Here is a 20,171-nt window from a genome sequence, read left to right as displayed (position 1 = left end):
CTCTGAACATGTCTCAACCCTGGACGTTGTCCTTCTCCATCACTGAATCCCATGTTCGCCCACCCCCGTGGTTAGCAGCTCATTAGAGGGGGGTGCATTTTTCCTAATTTAGCCTGGAATGGCTGATGCTTGTTGGGCTAACAGGGTGTGATGCCTGGTGCAGGAACAAAGTCAGTCTGAAGTCAGTTGACCAGGATGTCTTTCTCTCCGATGCAGACTCAACTACCCAAACTGGTAATGGAGGCAGACATCTTTTAATTGAAGCGGCCTTGTTTAGCCAACAGAGATTGACGGCCGAGGTGGCATTAGGTTTGCTGCCTCACAGGTGCCATCTGATGGTGGCAGTTGAGCAGAACCTTAGTAGGTCTTTCGTGACAGCTTTGTAAGACGCTGACTATAAGCCACGCACAAATTCCTTTTTCATATTTAAACATTTTTTAATCTTCAGTTTTCAGAGAGCGAGAGACAGAGACAGAGCATGAGCGGGGGAGGAACAGAGAGACAGGGAGACACAGAATCCCAATCTGGCTCCAGGCTCTGAGCTGTCAGCACAGAGCCCAATGTGCTGCTCCTACCCACAAACTGTGAGATCGTGACCTGAGCCAAAGCCGGACGCGTAACCTACTGAGCCACCCAGGCGCCCCTCTTTTTCATATTTAGATGCTCTGATTGTACAAGGTAGGCGAGGAATGAACAAAGGCACATCCAGAGGGTGACGCTCAACCTCTCTCCAGATAAGAAGCTCAAATCAGCTTTTGCTTTTGTGGGGAATCAAAATTTAATATATAATCTAAAATCCCCCCAGCTTATGGAACTCAGTTCACAGGTTCTAGGAGAGAAGATGAAACTTTCATTTACCTTTACCCTATACGTGGAGAGATTCTGTGCATAACCGCTTAAACCAACAGCTGGTAGATTTTGATGCATTTTTATCTGCTTACACAAGATCAACTCCCACCATAAACACTGAATTCTGTTTATAACAGAAGGGCAGGATCCGCGGGTAGCATAACCAGAGCGATCCAGGCTCTTTTTCCCCCCCTTTTCTCAGAGACTCCAGAGGAATGTGCCTTTGTACAGCCTCACTAGCATCCCTAAATCATGATTAATTTAAAGCCTTTTCTCTCCTTAGTTAGGCCTGACACAAGCAACCGCTTTTCTGTCACATCGATTTTTCTGTCCTTGCAGATTCGAAGCCAGGGTTGAGTCCTCCTAACAGGGCGAGTTCTCTGACAAGGAAGTTTTGCAAGCAAATTTACAGCTGGAGTCAAGCTCGTCAGTGAGGGCCAGAGGGGAACTGTCGCAATCCACTGGGTAAGTATGCATTTAATAGTGTTTATCCAAGCAAGTTTGTGATTTCTTCACTCTATGCAACAAATATGTCATTTGTAATACCTATCTTCTCTAATCTAGGTGTTTGAAAAATGCCTCTAACGTGTGTGGGCTAGAATACATTTTGTTTTTCTGTGGGCATATTCATTTAACAAGGGCAGCCTTTGAGGAACGATCAAAAACTGTTTGTCATTTTTCCAAATCATCTCTCTCTGCGGTGACCATGACTTAATCCTGAAGGAAAACAAGGTAATCTTTTCAAATAAACATTCTCAAGGATGTTTAGAGGGAACCCAGTCGCTAGTATGCAGAACCCTCCCCGTGACTGAAAATAGTTATATCGAAGGAATCCAATGACAGTGAGTTGGAGGGTTTGGAAGCATTTGGTATTTTCAGATGATTGACAATAATAAGCTAAATTGCGAGCAAAGGTGTGTGTGTGTGTGTGTGTGTGTGTGTGTGTGTGTTGGAAGAGTCACTTAGGATCTTGTTTCTCAGTGCTGTTGGTGGAAAATGAGGCACAGGGTGGTTAACCACTTAGGTAAGGGAGCTGGTGAGGAACATTGGTGATATTTAGAACCTAAGCCCATCAGCTTTCCTGGGGCTCACCTGCTTCTGGTCAGAGTGACTAAGGGATGAAGAAACATTTGATCATGATGTAAAACCACAGCTCTGAAACCACAGCAATTGGTTAGTAAGCAATGCAGCTTAGTAGTACACGATTCCTAGTCTCAAGGAACTTGGCATGAAATAAAAAGAGGAAAGGCTCAGTATGTATTGAATAAACAAAACTTACTTGGATGATAGAATTAATTAAATCAATACAGACCAGGGGCATGAGAGTTTATCATATTACTGACAACATTATTTTCATTACATTTTTTTTTTTTTTTTTGCCAGTCTTTTCCCTTCTGGTCTCTGCGCTCTTGAAGGACATTTGGGCCTGAAGTCCCAGGACTTAAGGCTGATCCCGGCACAGATGAGGACAGGAAGAGGTGAGTGAATAAATTTGGTCTTGAATTTGATATTTTTATCTCCCATTGTTTGTGGGCCTGATGTTCTCTAATTTACCGTTTGCTATTTAAGATGCCCATACATCAAGGCATCTTTTTAAATATGTCCCCACCTATACATGACATAATTACATTATTACCTTGTTAAAAATCTTATAGCTGTGCTGTGCAGCCGAAACACAATGTGAGTTTTAAATTTTCTAATAGGCACATTAAAAAAGTAAAAAGAATAGTATAGTTCATTTAACTCAACATATCTAAAGCCTTGCCATTTCAGCAAGTCAATTAATATTATTAATTAACAGAATTACTAATGAGATAACTTACGTTATTTTTTCATAGTAGGTTTCTAAAATCCAGTGTGCATTTTAACTTAATGGGCATCTCAGTTCAGACCTACTTTTTTTTTTTTTAACTTTTTTTAATGTTTATTTATTTTTGAGAGAGAAAGACAGAGCACAAGCTGGGAAGGGGCAGGGAAAGAGGGAGACACAGAATCTGAAGCAGGCTCCAGGCTCCGAGCTGTCAGCATAGAGCCCGACACAGGGCTAGAACCCGCAAGCAGTGAGATCATGACTTGAGCCGAAGTCGGACACTTAACCAAATGAGCCCCCTCAGACGCCCCATTTCAGACCTACTTTTGACTATGATGTAGATTATTGCATTTCAAGTCAACAATGTGCACTTGTAACCACTGTATTTAGCACAGAGCTAGAGTTCACATGTAGGTGTAGGCAACATTTTCCCTGCCATTATGCACATTCTCAACCCCTGTAGTTCAGAAATAATCCCATCCTCAGTTCCCTGTATGAAAGCTGGGTGACCAACCATCCTGATTTACCCAAGGGTTTTCTGGGACACAAGACTTGCAACTGTAAAGCCAACACAATCTCAAGCAAAACCGAACGGCTCGTCATCCCACGTATAAACCATGCCTGTCCATCCACACATTTTATCCTCTTGGCCGCAGTGAATGGATCAGATTTAGAACATATACACCTGCTGCCACTCATGAGATTTTGTGGGAACCACTGGGGAAAAGATCCTCACTTTCTGCAGTAGTTATTATATTGAGCTTCAGCTAACCTTCTTTACATCATGAGGAGAGAGTCCGGTTGACAGTAGTTCTTCAGAGAAAACCAGAGGTAGGGAAAAACTGAGTCTTGGTGACTTTTTATTTTGTATTTTTTTAGTTCCTGGATCCAGCCTTGCGTGAAGCTACTCTGCCCTTAAACTTTTCAGTAAGACAAAACAGGGTTTGTTTTTTTTTTTAAGTAGGAAGCAATGGAGATCTGCTGTTTGTTCCTCTCCTGTCTCTTTCTCTCTAGCTCTCAGACCTTTGCCTTTGCTCATGTTTGCGAGTGCTTTGCTCCATTGTAGTGACTCTCACAACGGATCGTAAGTCTCATTCTAGATATTGGAACAATCTAAAGTTCATGAGATCTCCAACCCATGGGCTAGGGACCCTTGGGAGATTGTGGAGTTGTAAGGTCAGCATCTGAAAATCCGTCCATCCATTTATGTCTTCTTAATCAATGAATACTAAAAGTGAAATCATTAGCATGTGGAAAGATAACACTTTTCAACAGCTCCAGGAGAAGACTGAGTAGGCATTCAATAGATATCATCGAGCTACTACTATATAACTTGACAAGGTTAAGTGCCCTATATGAAGCATTTAACACATATTATAGCATAGTATTTAGACTGGACTATTATCCTTGTTGTTTTGACATAGAAAAATAAATTTATATATATATAAATATATTCTTTATTTACTATTCATTTAACAAATTTATTTTTTAAACTATTATGTTCTCGATGACTTTAACATGTGGTAAAGAAAATAAGCTTACAAATATAGCCTACGAAACCACGCATGAGTAAATAAAGAACTAGGAGACGCCACTGCAGAGGAGAGGACGAGAAGCACCTGAGGGCAGAGGTGGGAATGGATGCAGAAGGGACTCTGACACAATCGGAGAAGCTCCCACAAGCATGGTGCCTGATCCCTGACACAGCAAAGTGTATCTGCTCTATTGCAAACGTCTTTACCTTTTTCAGATGAGAGTTCCATTATTTGACAATGACAAATTTTACTTTGTTTTTCTGCATCATGGTGACATAAGGTCATGTTCCCAGGGTTGTGGGATCGAGCCCCGCATCAGGCTCCTCGCTGAGTGTCGAGTCTGCTTAAGATTCTGTCTCTCTCTCCCTCTGCCTTTCCCCAACTCGAGTGTATGCTCTCTCTTTCTCTCTGTCTCAAAAAAAAAAAAAAAGTATTTGAGGCTGGAGTTTCCTTACCTGTGAAGTAAGGCAGATCAACCAATTCATCCAGAAGAGCATCCCTTTCAAAGTTTAGACACTACAAAGACTTCAAATAGCATCCTCTGTTTCTACATTTACTGGCCTTCTGTTAAGACAACATGTCCTACAAACCACAGTCCAGAAGCCAGGCATTGCAGCTTGGCATCAGCTCAGCCTACGAGAGAAAAATTCCATCTCGTTTTATTTATTTTTAAATGTTTGTTTAATGTGAGAGAGAGAGAGAGAGAGCAGGGGAGGGGCAGAGAGAGGGGGAGAGAGAGAATCCCAAGCAGGCTCCGCACTGTCAGCACAGGGCCTGAGGCAGGGCTCAATCCCACGAACTGGAAGTTCACGACCTGAGCCGAGGTCAAGAGTTGGATGCTTCACCCACTGAGCCACCCAGGGGTCCGTCACCTCATTTTATTTTTATAGAAGTCACAAGATCATCCCTTTGTAGCTGTAACATTTCTTCACTTAAATATAGCCTAGGACAGACTGGTGAAGATTTTGTTACTGGTGGCAGGTTACTGATGGCAGAAAGAGTGTCAGCAAATGCCTCAATCTAGCGTTACTAGATTTGCAAGTCAATAACAGTGAGTTTCATCCAACGTATAATAAATATCCTGAACTTTCCCTGTCCAGAAGCAAAACAGAATTGAAAGAACTCAAACCTTTTCCTATGGACCTAAGTTGGAAGCACATCAAATTCTTCATCTTAGAATTTAGACTTTTCAAGAAATCTGCTTTCTTGTTATGTTTAATTTGACTACGCCTGGGAATGCATTTGTGTGTGTAGTTATGATGTCAGGTAGGAGGAGAAAGACACAGGCAAAGGGCGGGGGCGGGGAGGGTGGGGAGGGGGGAGACTGTTGTGCTGTGTTCCCCAGAGTTTAGTGTAGGTCTACAGCTTAAAGATCAGCATCATCTTGAAGATGACATGAGAAAAGGAGAAGATAGAAAGGGCATAAGTGTTTATGGACCACATTGGTGCACTTAGCCTCTGACACTGGATTCTTTTGATTTCAAAACAGTTTTTAATGTTAGTTTCATTGTTTTGATGTAAATGAAAATATCTCCTGCTTTATGAACAAATGTGTCAATTAATACACGCTGTATCTTAATGAAGTAATATACATTCACCTTAACAACCTTGGAAGACCCTATCTGACTTTTCCGAACTGAACGTTTTCCCTCACTGCAGGTTGAAATTGACATTTTACTTCTCTGCAGGTGAGCATGTGACAGTTTTGGCTACATGGTAACTCAACACAAGGGTTGTATACTGGCTATTACCATGCTCTTCCAGATTTTCTGTGCCTTTTCTTTTTTGAGAGAGAGAGAGAGGGCACAAGTGAGCAAAAGGCAGAGAGAGAGAGAGAGAGCGAGAGAAGCCAGGATCACCCCAAGCTGGGCTCAGTTCACCCGAGGCAGGGCACCAGCTCACAAACCACAAGATCATGACTTGGGCTGAAGTCAGATGCTTAACTGACTGAGCCACCCAGGTGCCCCCAGATTGTAATACTTCTTAAAAGGACATCGTTGCAGGATTAAACCCAGAATACTTACTGTGGTGCACCTGGAGTCATCCTATTCATGAGATCCGAGTCACAAACCTTGTGACACTCATCCAAGGCCACGGCATCCGATATCTGTGTTTCTAATTATTGGGTAACACTAGCGTGAAAATCTCTGAGATTTTCCCCCAACCTCTGCTACCTTAAATGTAGCCAGCATGCCTTCATCCTGCATCGTGATTGGCAGATAAAGGCCAATGGAAGGTGTCACTGAGCATTATTAACAGAAACTGGCACCGGCAACTTCCTGTTTAATGTGACTGTAACTCCTGCTATTGCCATTACCATGACCATTTATTAAGCATTCAGGGCCTTCACCGTATCAGAAGCAGGTGTATCTCTAAGTTTGACGTTCCCTCCATCTCTTGTGTCCCCTTTGTGTCCCTTTTCGCCTCACTGTCCTCACAGTTTGGGCTTCGCTTGCTCAGGTTGTGACTGTGGCTTCAAGGGGGCCCATTTTTATCTGGCTGTCAAGCCGAGCCAACTAAACTTGCAAAACTGTTCTGCCACACATTGGAGCCTCTTCCTGCTTGGAATTTATATATTAACAACTTGCAAAGTCTTCGAAACCGAGCTTTGGCACAAAGCTGCTTCCCGACTGTGGTGCACCATGCTGCTAAATTTCCACACCAGTGTCACCTCCTTGTCACCTAACCCACAAGGCAGAAAGTAACCCACAGCCAGAATTTTAGGTTTCTTTCTTCCTTCATCCAAGGGAAAATACCAGGCTGTTGTGTAAAAAAATGTGGCTCGGAGGTATGGTAGCATGAGCCAGGGGGTTATTGGCTATGGAGATCCTACTGCCAATCCTGTAGGATGTTTGCCTCTTCTACCTTCTGTCTGTTCTCTCTTGAATACTTTCTGCCCTCCAGCACGTCACTTCTGCCAAACCAGAGAAGCAGTGAAAGGCCATATTGTTTAGCTCACTCATCTGGAGGCTGGTATAGAGGGACGAGTCAAGCTTGCCCTGAGTTCTGCTCTGTCGGTCCCTGTCCCTGTCCCCATTGTCCAACAGCACACCCTGACCCATTTCTTCTTTTCCTTTTTTTTTTTAAATGTTTCTTTATTTTTGAGAGACAGAGTGTGAGCGGGGGAGAGGCAGAGAGAGATGGAGACACAGACTCTGAGGCAGGGTCCAGGCTCTGAGCTGTCAGCACAGAGCCCAACGTGGGGCTCGAACTCACAAACCATGAGATCATGACCTGAGCTGAAGTCCAATGCTTAGCCGATTGAGCCACCCAGGCACCCCACCCTGACCCACCTCTTAAGCAACATGGCAAGAGAGAGCAGGAAAACCTCCTTTGTTTGTCCGTCATTCATTCATTTGAGGTAAAGTGCAGTTTACCTCCTAGCTGCAAAGCACCGAGCTCTTGTTCCGAGCATTGTGAAGGAATACAACATCTGGTTCCCGTTCTGTATGGCCCTTCCAGTATGCCCCCCCAGCCCCCTGACTTACAATATAAATAGTTAAGCTGCAGAAGGCCCTTCCTCCTTTGGCAATATCTACTGGATTATCAAAACTGGAGGAATTGAATTTAGCAACTTTTCTAGATTTGCTTTCTTTTGTTCCCCAAAGCAAACCTCACATAGCAACCAACCTGCACTGTTTAGCATCCCCTGAACCCAACCTGCCCTTGCCAGCCTGCAAAACTCGTTGAAGCCTTGCCTTCTGTACCCAGCACCCCGCACTGCCCCCTATCACTGGGAAACACATCTTTCTTTTTCAAAGCACATTTCAAATATGCCTTCCTTTCCTCCGGCTAAAATTCTCTTTTGCCTGTGGACTCAGAGAAAATGCCAGAGAAAACACTAAACTTTGGAATCTAAAGGATCTCTGCCCTTGGGCTTCACTGCTTACTAATCATGTCCCACTGGAAAAGTCACTAGGATTCTCTGAGCCTCAGTTTCCTCATCTGCAAAACAGAGATGATAATACTGCAAAAGAGGTATAGCTTTTTGATGAGGGTAGTTTAAATAAATGGCCTAACTCCGTATCTGGCTCTTGGCACTCCCCAAATGTTAGCGAACATCCCTTCTTGGAAACCTCCACTATTAAATTTCTGCTTAGATAGCTGTTTGCAGGATTAGGCCCTGTGTTCGATTCCAAGTCACTTAAGAATAGGCATCATGGCTTATCCATGTGGGGTTCCCTGTAGCCTTGCACCATGCTTTATTCCTAACAGATGCTCAGGAACCTTGGACACACCAAGGTGTTACTGTAAAAATACAAATGATCATGGATGTGTGAAGAGCCAGGCACAGTGGGTGAAAAGCAGATCTGGGTACGAAGCCCAGTTCCTTTAAAGCCTTTGCTGAGCTTGGCAGGGTTCTTAAGGGTAAGGTAGTTGCAGGGAGAAAGTGGCAGTCTCTGTGTGCAGGCTCATATTATTTAGGGCCCCAGGGTGACCTCTCCCTGGGATCACGGGCAAGATGAATCAGGAGAAGAGAGAACAGAGATGGGGCCAGCTGTTCTCAGATCTTAAGACATCCCAAACAAGAGGGAGAGACTCGGTTTTTCCAGATTAATCTTTGGTGATTTATTCCTTGGACATCATTTAAAAGGAACATTTTAAAGTAAATTAATTGAACTCCCATGACCTTTTAGCCTACTTGTATCATCAAAAGAAACTAGATCTTGAAATTAAAAAAAAAAATGCTTGATTTATTTTCTGTGACTTACAAACTACCGCGGGATGTCAGTTGTTCAAAATTCTAAATAAAAACCCCAGCCTTTTCAGCAGTGCGTTGAAGCAGCCCAAGTTTGAAACATCCCAATGTTAGCAAATGAATGTTGAGTGAGGGGTGTTGTATGTGTGGGCAAATGATAAATATATAATCTAAGACACACAAAAATGAGAAAGTATTGGCTGTCTTTAAAAGAGTCATTTCCCCTTTCACCATACTGACTCGATGATATTCTTGAGTTCACCTCTCTCTGACAATACTTGAGTAAATTCTAATTAGTAGAAGCCAGTGTTTTTTGAAGTGCAGGTAACAGTCAGTCTACTAGGGAGCTGCAAAACCAATTTAGTGGGTTTTTTGTTTGTTTTTGATTAAAGGAGTAGAGTAGTATAGAGAATAAAATAAAATAGAAAATATCTGAACGCATCACATAGTAAGGATGTATTTTATTTTGTAAAACTTTCGTTCGCATTTTATATATGAATTATGAAATGTGTTTATGCATGTAGTGAGTTGGGATGTACAATGTAATTTTCACTGTGGACATATCTCACAAGTGTTGGAAGCCTCTAAATGTATCTGGCTTCATGGTGGTTTGTTGACAAATTATTCGGTGATGGTGATAAAGCTCTGGCCAATGAAATGTCAAGGGAAGTCTGGTGGGAAAGTCTGGGGTACAGGTGTGGGGTATGGGAAAAGATTCTTCACTCAAATCATGGTGCACCGTATAGCTGCTGTCTTTACTTTTATTGGATATGGTTGTACCTGTACATGCTTTCTGGAACTGAGGTACTGTCTTGGAACCACAGAGGGAGTTCACATGAGATCATGTTGAATAGAGCAAAGTGGAGGGAAGATGGAGGAAATCTGGGTCTTAGGATTATTGTTCAAATGTGATATTAAATGCTTCTGGAACTATTTTAGCTCTGGACTTGTTACATGAGATAATAAATCCCCTTACTGTTTAAGCCACTTGAGTTAGTATTTTGTTACTCATAGCTGAAAGAATCCTGAAGGATAAAGAAAGCTTATGTTAGGAAGTGCAAGTAAATCAAATACTGATATATAGGTCTGGCAGAAGGAAAGCTTGAATAGGTAGAGGGGGTCAGATCATGAAGGATTTTGAATTTCAAGTCCAAGCATTGATACGGAGATAGCACAGGCTTGTGGTTATGAATACAGACTCAGGAGTAGATTGGGCTCAAATCTGTGTCCTACTCATTAGGTGGGTTGCCTTGGGAAAGTAATAATTTTTTTAATATTTATTTGTTTTTGAGAGACAGAGACAGAGTGAGCACAAGCAGCAGAGGAACACAGAGAGAGGGGGAGAGAGAGAATCCCAATCAGGCTCCTTGCTGTCAGCGTGGAGCCCGATGTGGGGCTCAAACTCACAAACCGTGAGATCATGACCTGAGCCAAAATCAAGAGTCAGTCGCTTAACTGACTGAGCCACCCAGGCACCCTAGGAAAGTAATTGTTTTGAGCAGTGTGTTGGAATATTTATTAATCTGATGCCATTGTCCAGGGTGGATTGAAAGTTGGGAGAAATTGGAGGTGGTGGAACTAGAGAGAAGACTGTGTTGACAAGCCAGCAGTGAACCATGAGGCTGTGTTCTGGAGGTGGAAAGAAAACTCACAGGAAGGAGGGTTAAGCAGGTGGACTTGACAAACTGGGTCTGGGAGATGGGGCTCGGGAAGGACTCAAGTCTGGTGCTGATTTCAGTGCTGGAATCCTCAAGGGGAGAAGGGATGTGTGTGGTGGGGTGGGACTCCGGAGTGGGCAGTGGATAACTTCCCATGATCCCCTTTACAGGATGGCATTGTATGCACTTATAATTTCCTCATCTCAAGCCCATGTTATGGAGGATGTGCTGAAGTTCCGAGAAGTTAAGAAGCTTCTCCCCGAATGATACAGTAAATGGCAAAGCTCAGATCGAATCCCAGGCCATTTTTACTTCCAATCTCTTGAGAGTCACCCATGACCAATACATGAAATAGGGACATCATTAGAGGGTGAAGAGCTTTTAGTGAGAAGATGGAATTTAATAGATCCATAATACAGGTAAGTAAATAAAGGAGGGACGGTGACTAGGGCTTGAAGACAGACATTTTTTAATTGAAAAAAATTAAAAGTCAGGTAAGAAAACAAAGACAACAGAGAAGCCTGAGGGAAGGTTGTGAGGACAATGAGAATGGCATTGAGGCAATGAGTTCCAAGGGAGAGTGTGCAGACAGAGATACCCCCACCCTACCTGGGTGTCACTTCTTGAGTGAGGAAGGGAGTGAGGGCTGAGAAAAGGGCGCTAGATACAATAGTAAGTGGCTTCCCGGTCACTTTCGAGCAAGAAATCCCAATAAGCTTGACAAACAGATGCGCTAGATTATAGGATATGGGAGTGAGCAGAGAGAGACTACGGACCCTTTATGAAAAGTCACAATGGAAAGTAAAGATTTGACATGAGAGGGAAGATCTTTTCTTCTTTAAAGTAAAAAAGATGGAGGAGGGAGCAGAAATAATCTGAGGGTACTTTAGAAAAGGAGAATAACTGATGAAACAGAATCTATAGAAATTTAGAGGAAGGGAGGGAAGGAGGAAGAGACAGAAGAAGAGGAGGAGGAGTCATCCCCAGCAAATAGGAAGAAATTTACTTTTTGAGAGAGGGAATGGAAGCAATCTGTGTATCAACTGCTTTGTAATTTAAAAGAGGTGAATATGAGTATAAGACCTAGGGATACATATCCAGGGATCAGGAGAAATTACTGGCTGTGACTTTATCCTACAACACCTAATGCCTTCAAGAGACGGTGAGAAGAAAATAAACACCTTGCAGGGGGTGTGGAATTTGCAACCAATGATTCAAGAAAATGGTACAGGGCTATAGTAAACGCACACTGAGGTGGTTGGTGTCCACTCTCTGGAGCAGGTTCTGAGTGGTGCTGTCATTGGAAAGGGCTGAGAATTCTAGTCATGGCTCTGCTGTTGTTAGTTGGAAAGTATTTAATTTAATTTAATTTAATTTAATTTAATTTAATTTAATTTTATTTTTTACTTTTTAAAGTTTATTTATTTTGAGAGAGTGAGAAAGAGAGAGAGAGAGAGAGAGAGAGAACCAGAGGGGCAGAGACAGAGAGCAAGAGAGAGTGAATCTCAAGCAGGCTCCGACTGCCAGCTTGGAGCCCGATGCAGGGCTCCAACTCATGAACCTTGAGATCAGGACCTGAGCCAAAATCAAGAGTCAGACACTTAACCGACTCAACCACTCAGGCACCCCTGGAAAGTCTGATTTTTTTTAATGTTTATTTTTGAGAGAGAGAGAGAGAGACAGAGACAGAGACAGAGCATGAGTGGGGGGAGGGGCAGAGAGAGAGGGAGACACAGAATCTGAAGCAGGTTCCAGGCTCTGAGCTGTCAGCACGGAGTCCAACGCAGGGCTCGAACTCATGGACCACGGGATCATGACCTGAGCTGAAGTTGGATGCTCAACCGACTGAGCCACCCAGGCACCTCTGGAAAGTCTTATTTAAAAAAAAATATTTATCTTCTCAGAGCTAGAACAAACAATCCTAAAATTTGTATGGAACCACAAAAGACCCCAAATAGACAAAGAAATGTTGAAAAAGAAAACCAAGGCAGGAGGCATCATGATCCCGGACTTTAGCCTCTACTACAAAGCTGTAATCATCAAGACAGTATGGTATTGACACAAAAAGGCACACAGACCAATGGAATAGAATAGAGAACCCAGAAATAGACCCACAAATGTATGGCCAACTAATCTTTGACAAAGCAGGAAAGAGTATCCAATGGAAAAAAAAGACAGTCTCTTTAGCAAATAGTGCTGGGAGAACTGGACAGCAGCAACATGCAGAAGAATGAACCTGGACCACTTTCTTACACCATGCACAAACATAAACTCAAAATGGATGAAAGGCCTAAATGTGAGACAGGAAACCATCAAAACTCTAGAGGAGAAAACAGGCAACAACCTCTTTGATCTCAGCTGCAGCAGCTTCTGACTTGACACATCTCCGAAGGCAAGGGAAATAGAAGGAAAAATGAACTATTGGGACCCCATCAAGATAAAAAACTTCTGCACTGCAAAGGAAACAATCAACAAAACTAAAAGGCAACTGATGGAATGGGAGAAGATATTTGCAAGTGACATATCAGATAAAGGATTAGTATATACAAAATCTATAAAGAACTTAATCAAACTCGACACCCCCAAAACAAGTAATCCAGTGGAGAAATGAGCAGAAGACATGAACAGACACTTTTCCAAAGAAGACATACAGATGGTTAACAGACACATGCTCAACATCGCATCATCATCAAAACCACGTTGAGATACCACCTCACACTGGTCAGAGTTGCTAAAAGTCACAACTCAGGAAGCAGTCAATGTTGGCGAGGATATGGAGAAATGGGAACCCTCTTGCACTGTTGGTAGGAATGCAAACTAGTGCAGCTGCTCTGGAAAACAGTATGGAGGTTCCTCAAAAAAATTAAAAATAGAACTACCCTATGACCCAGCAATAGCACTACTAGAAATTTATCCAAAGGACACAGGAGTGCTGATTCATAGAGCACAGGTACCCCAATGTTTCAACAATAGCCAGATTTTGGAAAGAGCCCAAATGTCCACCAACTGAAGAATGGATAAAGAAGACATGGTTTATACACAGAACGGAATACTACTTGGCAATGAAAAAGAATGAAATCTTGCCATTTGCAACAGCATGGATGGAACTGGAAGGTATTAGGCTGAGTGAACTAAGTCATTCAGAGAAAGACAGATATCATATGTTTTCACTCATGTGGAATTTGAGAAACTTAACGGAAGACCATGCGGGAAGGGAAGGGGAAAAAGTAGTTTCAAACAGAGAGGGAGGCAAACCTCTCTTAAATACAGAGAGCAAACTGAGGGTTGGTGGGAGGGGCGGGGGAGAGGGGGAAATGGATGACGGGCATGGAGGAGGGCAGTTGTTGGGATGAACACTGGATATTGTATGTAAGCGACGAATCCTGGGAATCTACTCCAGAAACCAAGAGCACACTGTATACACTGCATGTCAGCTAACTTGACAATAAATTATACTTAAAAAATAAATCAATAAAAAAGCACTTTTTAAAAATAAAAAAAAAAAATATTTAAATATTTATTCATACAGTTATTCATTCATTCCCTCAAGGGCCTTAGTTTCTTTTATTTTTATATTAGAACAGGTTGCCCATAGCTCCTTACTGTTTTGTTGTGGGAATTCACCAAGAAGACAGAGATGATGATGATGATGATGATGATGAAGATGAAGAAGAAGAAAAAGAAGAAGAAGAAGAAGAAGAAGAAGAAGAAGGCAATGGATAGCAGCAAGAGGAACTTTAAAATTATTCGGCTCTTCCTATGGTGGGCCACATAGCATTCTAGCTTTCTATGTACATTAACTTATTTAACCTTCCCATCAGTTCTATGAGATTCTTAAAATTGCCCCCAAGCTCATAGAAGAAACTCAGATATAGTGAACTTTGGGACTTAAATTTAACAACTAAAAAGTGACAGAGCCAGGATTCCGCCTAAGCAGCCAGGCTCCAGAGAAAGAATGTTGGAAATATAAAGCCTTATATTCTGCCAAGTATCCATACGAAAGAACCGAAGTATTACATTCTTAAAACACAGGCTCACCAACATTCAACAAAGGACATTTTTGAAATTAATGAATTCATCTTGATTACTTAAGGTATCTGTTTTCCTAATCCCATTAGCTCTCGATAACGTTGCGTTTCCATGGTTCTGTTTGTTTTTTCCACTTAGAAAATAGCACAGCCCATCTTTGTGTGGTTTCCTAAGGAAGATAAGCCTCTGATGTTGCTTTGTGGTTTTTATACGTAGGAGCAGCAACATCACTGCTCTGGGAAGTGTGGTCTCCTCGGATGGACTGCTCCTAAGCAGCGCGTATAGCAGGTGCCGCCTCGAGCTCCCTGACTGACTGCGAGCCGCTTGGTATATCAGGCAGAATGACAGCACTGAAAGGAGTCCAGCTCTTTCAAAGCTAGAGAAAATTCTTTACCATGTCCTAAAAAGGTGGCATCAGTTTTTAAATGTATTTCCTCAGAGTCACTTTTTTTTTTTTTTTTTTTACCGTTTATTTACTTTTGAGACAGAGAGAGACAGAGCATGAACGGGGGAGGGTCAGAGAGAGAGAGGGAGACACAGAATCGGAAACAGGCTCCAGGCTCTGAGCTGTCAGCATGGAGCCCGACGCGGGGCTCGAACTCACGGACTGCTAGATCATGACCTGAGCTGAGGTTGGACGCTAAACCGACTGAGCCACCCAGGCGCCCCGTCCTCAGAGTCACTTTAATGACTTCTGCCTCAAGTAGTCATTGAGCAAGATTCTAAGCAAATTGTGTTGGGTGGGTGTTATTTTATACCGAGAGCTGTATTGCACCAACACAGCCTCCAGACTGTTAGTCAAGCCTTATGAGGCTGTTCCAAGCAGCCCATCGTGCCTGGTAAGAAATAATTTCTTTCAATACTGCCACAGCTTCAGAGGCTTATTCGTACTATCTTCAAACTCAACGGGCTGCAGTTTGGAATTGCTATAGCTACCTGGGAATCTGATCAAAAGAAAAGGTTAGGAAGTTAAGTGGGGGTCACATCCTCTGTCAGCATCATGAAGAAAGCCCCAGAAACACCGCTTAATCACTATATCGCAGGTGACTCCCTTGGGGACGGTGCTGGGGGGCCTGCTGCTGGGACCCCCCCTCAGGCAGATTTGGAACTGGCCACGAGAGAGACCACAAATGATAAGCCGGGGCTCTGGATTTGTGCATTTTGTAATTCACGTTAAGCTGTTGTGGGCAAGGTTTGCTTTTTCCGTTTCCACACACGCCAACATTCACAGCCACGTCCCGGATCCATGGTCTACCGGGGGAACAAGGACATTCTGAGACACAGAAAAAGCACACTCTCTCGTTCTAACCTCGCTCATGTGTTTTTAAGGGAAGCTTCAGTAACAAAAAGTTATTGATTCAGAGCCCCAGGAACTGGAGGGTCAATAGTGAAAATCATGTAGAATCCAGCAGCAAGGCCAGCGGTGTTGACATCGGCCCGCACAGCAGTCCCAGAGAAGGGTTAGACACCTCGTGCTGTGTCTTCAGCGGTGTGACAATTCAGGCCCAACTGCGAGCAAGCCGATGTGCAACCTCAAAGGGCCTCAATGGTCTGCAAACAAGGCCAGATTCTTCAGGGGGCAATGCTACCGCCTGCTTAGGTGTTAACATGCTTCTATAGCACGTTTTTCCTAGGGTTTACTCCACGGTTTTGTCAAAAAAAAAAAAAAAAAAAGAAAGAAGGAAAGAAAGAAAGAAAGATTACATCAGACTTGAAAAAGAGAAAAAAGCATCTCTAATGTGAGACAGGCTGTAAACATATAAAGGATTTGATCCTAGCTCGGGCAGATTTTACTCAAAATTGGTGAGAATGTTGTGGGCTTCCTCTTTTTGATATTTAAGGGGGTTCTGCTGACTTTTCTTAGACGGTAGATGTCCTTAGGTGTTAGCTAATTTTATGTATAGAATTTACTTAGGAATACCATGAGTTTGCATGCTCTGAAATTCAGGCTGAGCTTGGTTTGTAATGTATTCTGTATAATGTATTTACAGTCTATTCCTGCCCCTACCCCCAGACCCCTACAATAGATTTGGGCCCAAAGAGTTGAAGTTGTGCCTAAAAGCTCTGACTTTCACCTTGTCTCCATACAGAATATGCAAGATCATACTTCCAGGCTGGATAGGCTTTGGATTGTTTCAAGCCTAAAATGGATCTTCGAAAATTTTCTAGTCTCGTTTTTTGTTAGCAGAAAACCTGAAGTAAACACATACTCGTACAACAGCCTGTATCATTTTTTTCCCTATACTTCAGTACTTCTGCTTTTCAGCATGATTACTATTCTATTTTCAGTTCCCTTTGAAGACAGAGGCTTATCTTGGTTGTCAATGTCTCTTTGATTTTTTAAAAAAATATTAATCCGATGGTGACACTTCTCTGCTTAAAACTATTACACTGGGTAAAAAAACGAAGTCTCTCCATAGGTCTAAGGACCTCCATGATGTAGACTTTGCCTCATTGGAGGCTGTAGTCCCGGTCCCTTGCCCTCCATTCAGACAGGCCTCTTGCCCGTTCTGCAAGCTCTTTCCCATCTTAGGCTCTTCATATATGCTGGTCCCTCAATCTGGAAGGCTCGTTTGCAGGGATGACTTCCTATTATTTGAGTGTTGTACCTTCAGCTATTGTAGTCCCTAGCTATCTTATTTGACTGGATCCTTTTCTCTCTTCCACAAGTCCCATCCCCATTTCTGTATTCAGGAATCATGTTTTTTCCTTAGAAATCCTTCCCACAGTTCATTTATTTTCTTGTTTATTGCCTGTCTTCTCCACTTAGCCATGAGCTCTATGAGGTCAGGAACCACACGCCTGTGATATTCCTGGAGCTTAACAGAGTCCATGTACACGGTAGGTATTCAACAACTAGTCGTTGAATGAACACATGTGCCTGGGGGGTACATGATGATGAATTGCCATCTTCAGTGTGGCAGGATAGAAAGACAAAATTGAAAAGGTGGCTTGAGTCCAGATTATAGAAGCCCTCAATAGTATTCTGTAGTAGGGTCACCATCAATAAAGCGTTTTTGAGCAGGGGGCTAATGTCACCTGGCCTGCATTTTAGACAGACGGATTTGGCAAAAAATATAGTAGGTTTGGTGGTAGTAGAAAAATAGCCTTGGGGAGATCAGCATCAAGGAGAGGACTGACGCTAAGGAGGGGGTTTAGGTCCAGAGCGATGTGGTCTAAACACTTTGATAAGCTAAAGCAGGTAGATGAGAGAAAACTCCTCCATGTGGCGGCTAATTCACTCAGAATACACGTTTTGGGTTGGTGGTTAGGGAAAATGGGGTAAAAAGTTATTGCCTGCCCCAACTCTCCATTGTGAGGGGTTACTTTCAAAGACACAGACTGGTGTGGTTCGGCATCATTTGGTACTTTTGTTTTACGTGGGGTCTTCTGGTCACGTGCGGGGTAAGAAAGTTGAACGGTTGTTTTGTTGTTGTTGTTGTTGTTGTTGTCTTTCAGACCTTCTATATCTTCCAATTCAGAGCCATGTTAATTAGGATGCATTTGATTTTGAAACGCTTTTTTATGGAGTATTGTGGGGGAAGACAACCAGGCTGTGTCCCTTTGGGAAAAGTGGTCTCAGTTGGAGGAATAAGATTTTGAATTGGGACTTCGCAGGGTTGGGCCCTAACTCTGTCTTGTACTAGCTGACTACAATTGGACAACTCATTTAACCACTCAGAGCTCCATTTTCTGATCTGCAAAATGCAAATGAATCATACTCTACCTCACAGTGAATGCTTTAAAACTAAAAGCTACTCCACAAACCCCAGGCACTGGGATTCACATACACTGTGCGTCACCATCTAGCTGCATGTCCACATTTTGACTTCTGTGTATCCAGAAATTAGTGGAAGGGGATATACAGATGAGAAGAGTAGAAGAGGAAGAAAAGGAGAAAGAGAACACATCAACCAAGCTAGTGTGTCCAGATAATGGGAGACCAGTAGTGCAGGGTTCATGGACTTCACACTTTCATTTACAAATAAAAAACACCAGGAAAGTATCAGCATCAGTCACGAAATTATCAAGTATTCCAATTTATAAAACTTTTTTTCTCCCCTGTAGTGAATGTGTGAGGGTGTGGTGGGTAGGGAAGGAGGGAGAAGGTTTTCCTGTCATGTTGTCACTGCTATTGACAACACTATTATCACTGTAAGGCAGTGGTATCTGAACTCTGTTGGGTCAGGGGACTCTTTGGAATGTCTGATGAGAGGGATAGACTCTGGAAGAATTCCCATGTACAGATTTATCTCCAATTTTGCTTATAAGCTGTCTAGAGAGGTGGCTATTCATGGACTCCAGGTTAAGAGACCTGGTCGTAAGATAGCAATTGAATTTTCTGTTATTATTTCAGTCTGTTTTCTGTTCTGTTTTGTTTTGTTATAATTTAATTTTCAGTGGGATCATGCCCCTGCTTCATAAGCAGTCATAGATGCCTGGCATCATGTTAGGAACTTCCTCAGTCTTTCAGTAATCCTACTGGATACTGGGATTTGTTGTTGTTTATGTAACATTGGCTAAATGACCAAGCCAAATGTTTGGGATTGCTCATGAGTGAACCTGGGGAAGTTGAGTATAGATTCTATCAGGAGACCATTAGCTACTTTATGCTTTTACCACAGAGCAAAATGTACCCTTTGGTCAAAGCTGCCCTTTTCTATCAGGAAAGATCCACATAGAGCAAAGGAAGAAGTATTATTCATAGAGTACTCTCACTTCTGGAGTATCTTACAATATGGCAGACCACCATTAAACCCAAGGAATTTGTGTGTGTGTGTGTGTGTGTGTGTGTGTGTGTGTGTGTATTTTTTTAATAATACAAAGAATTCTCCTACTCAGATGTTCAAGTTGGAAAAACAGCAACAATGAAATGCCTACATTTTACTGAGATCAGACAAATGTATCCAAGATTTGCTTTTCTAAGTCATTAGAATTTCTATTCCTGACCTAGAAGAGATGCAAATATCTATATTTATTCTGGTACCTCTTACAATAATAGATGTTTAACTCTTATAACACCTATAATCAATTCCCAGGAAGCAAGCTGTTTCTAGAACATCAAAAAGTGCACAGGTATTCTTTAAATAAGCTAAGTGTTGAAATGTTAAAATTGAGAGATTCCATGTTTTTGATTAATGTTGAGATTTGAAGCAACTTTACAGAAGTGCATATAAATGAAAAGTCAGATTTATTTGGGTAAGATCAAAGCATTTATCCATAAAGTCCTCTGAGATGCTCAGAGTAAAGGCACTACAGAGGCATAAAATATCATTATTATGATTATCATCATTAATAGCTAGCCTAGTATTTAATGATTTTCTTCAAGTTGCTTTATTGGTATTATTGGCATTAAGTTTTCGGTCTTGGTTGCAATTAGGGCATTACAAACTGCTGATTTGTGTTAACTCTGGGAATAAGAAGAAAACAAACCAACCCAGTACCACCAAGCCAGAAAACCCTCAAGAGGAGCAAGTTTGTCATGCCTCAAGGATACTTTCATACTTATTTCTAAATATACCATTTCCTATAAATTAACATCCCAGAAAGGAAAGTTGGTCATATCAGAGAAAACCAGAAATTATGCTGGA

The 20,171-nt window shown here is 42.3% G+C and overlaps 1 long non-coding RNA gene across 1 annotated transcript; it reads left to right on the top strand.

Annotated features, from left to right (window-relative positions):
• Positions 1–1,027: 1,027 nt before the first annotated feature.
• LOC125166774 (uncharacterized) lies at positions 1,028–15,071 on the top strand. The gene is made up of 5 exons (XR_007152534.1): positions 1,028–1,314; positions 1,414–1,581; positions 2,233–2,327; positions 10,722–10,970; positions 14,131–15,071. It is a non-coding gene; the product is annotated as an uncharacterized LOC125166774 (long non-coding RNA).
• The last annotated feature ends 5,100 nt before the right edge of the window (positions 15,072–20,171 follow it).

Source organism: Prionailurus viverrinus, chromosome B2 (genome assembly GCF_022837055.1).
Source record: "Prionailurus viverrinus isolate Anna chromosome B2, UM_Priviv_1.0, whole genome shotgun sequence".
NCBI lineage: Eukaryota > Metazoa > Chordata > Mammalia > Carnivora > Felidae > Prionailurus > Prionailurus viverrinus.
The sequence above is the reverse complement of the archived record's forward strand: the minus strand, read 5'-3'. Positions and strand labels throughout refer to the sequence as shown.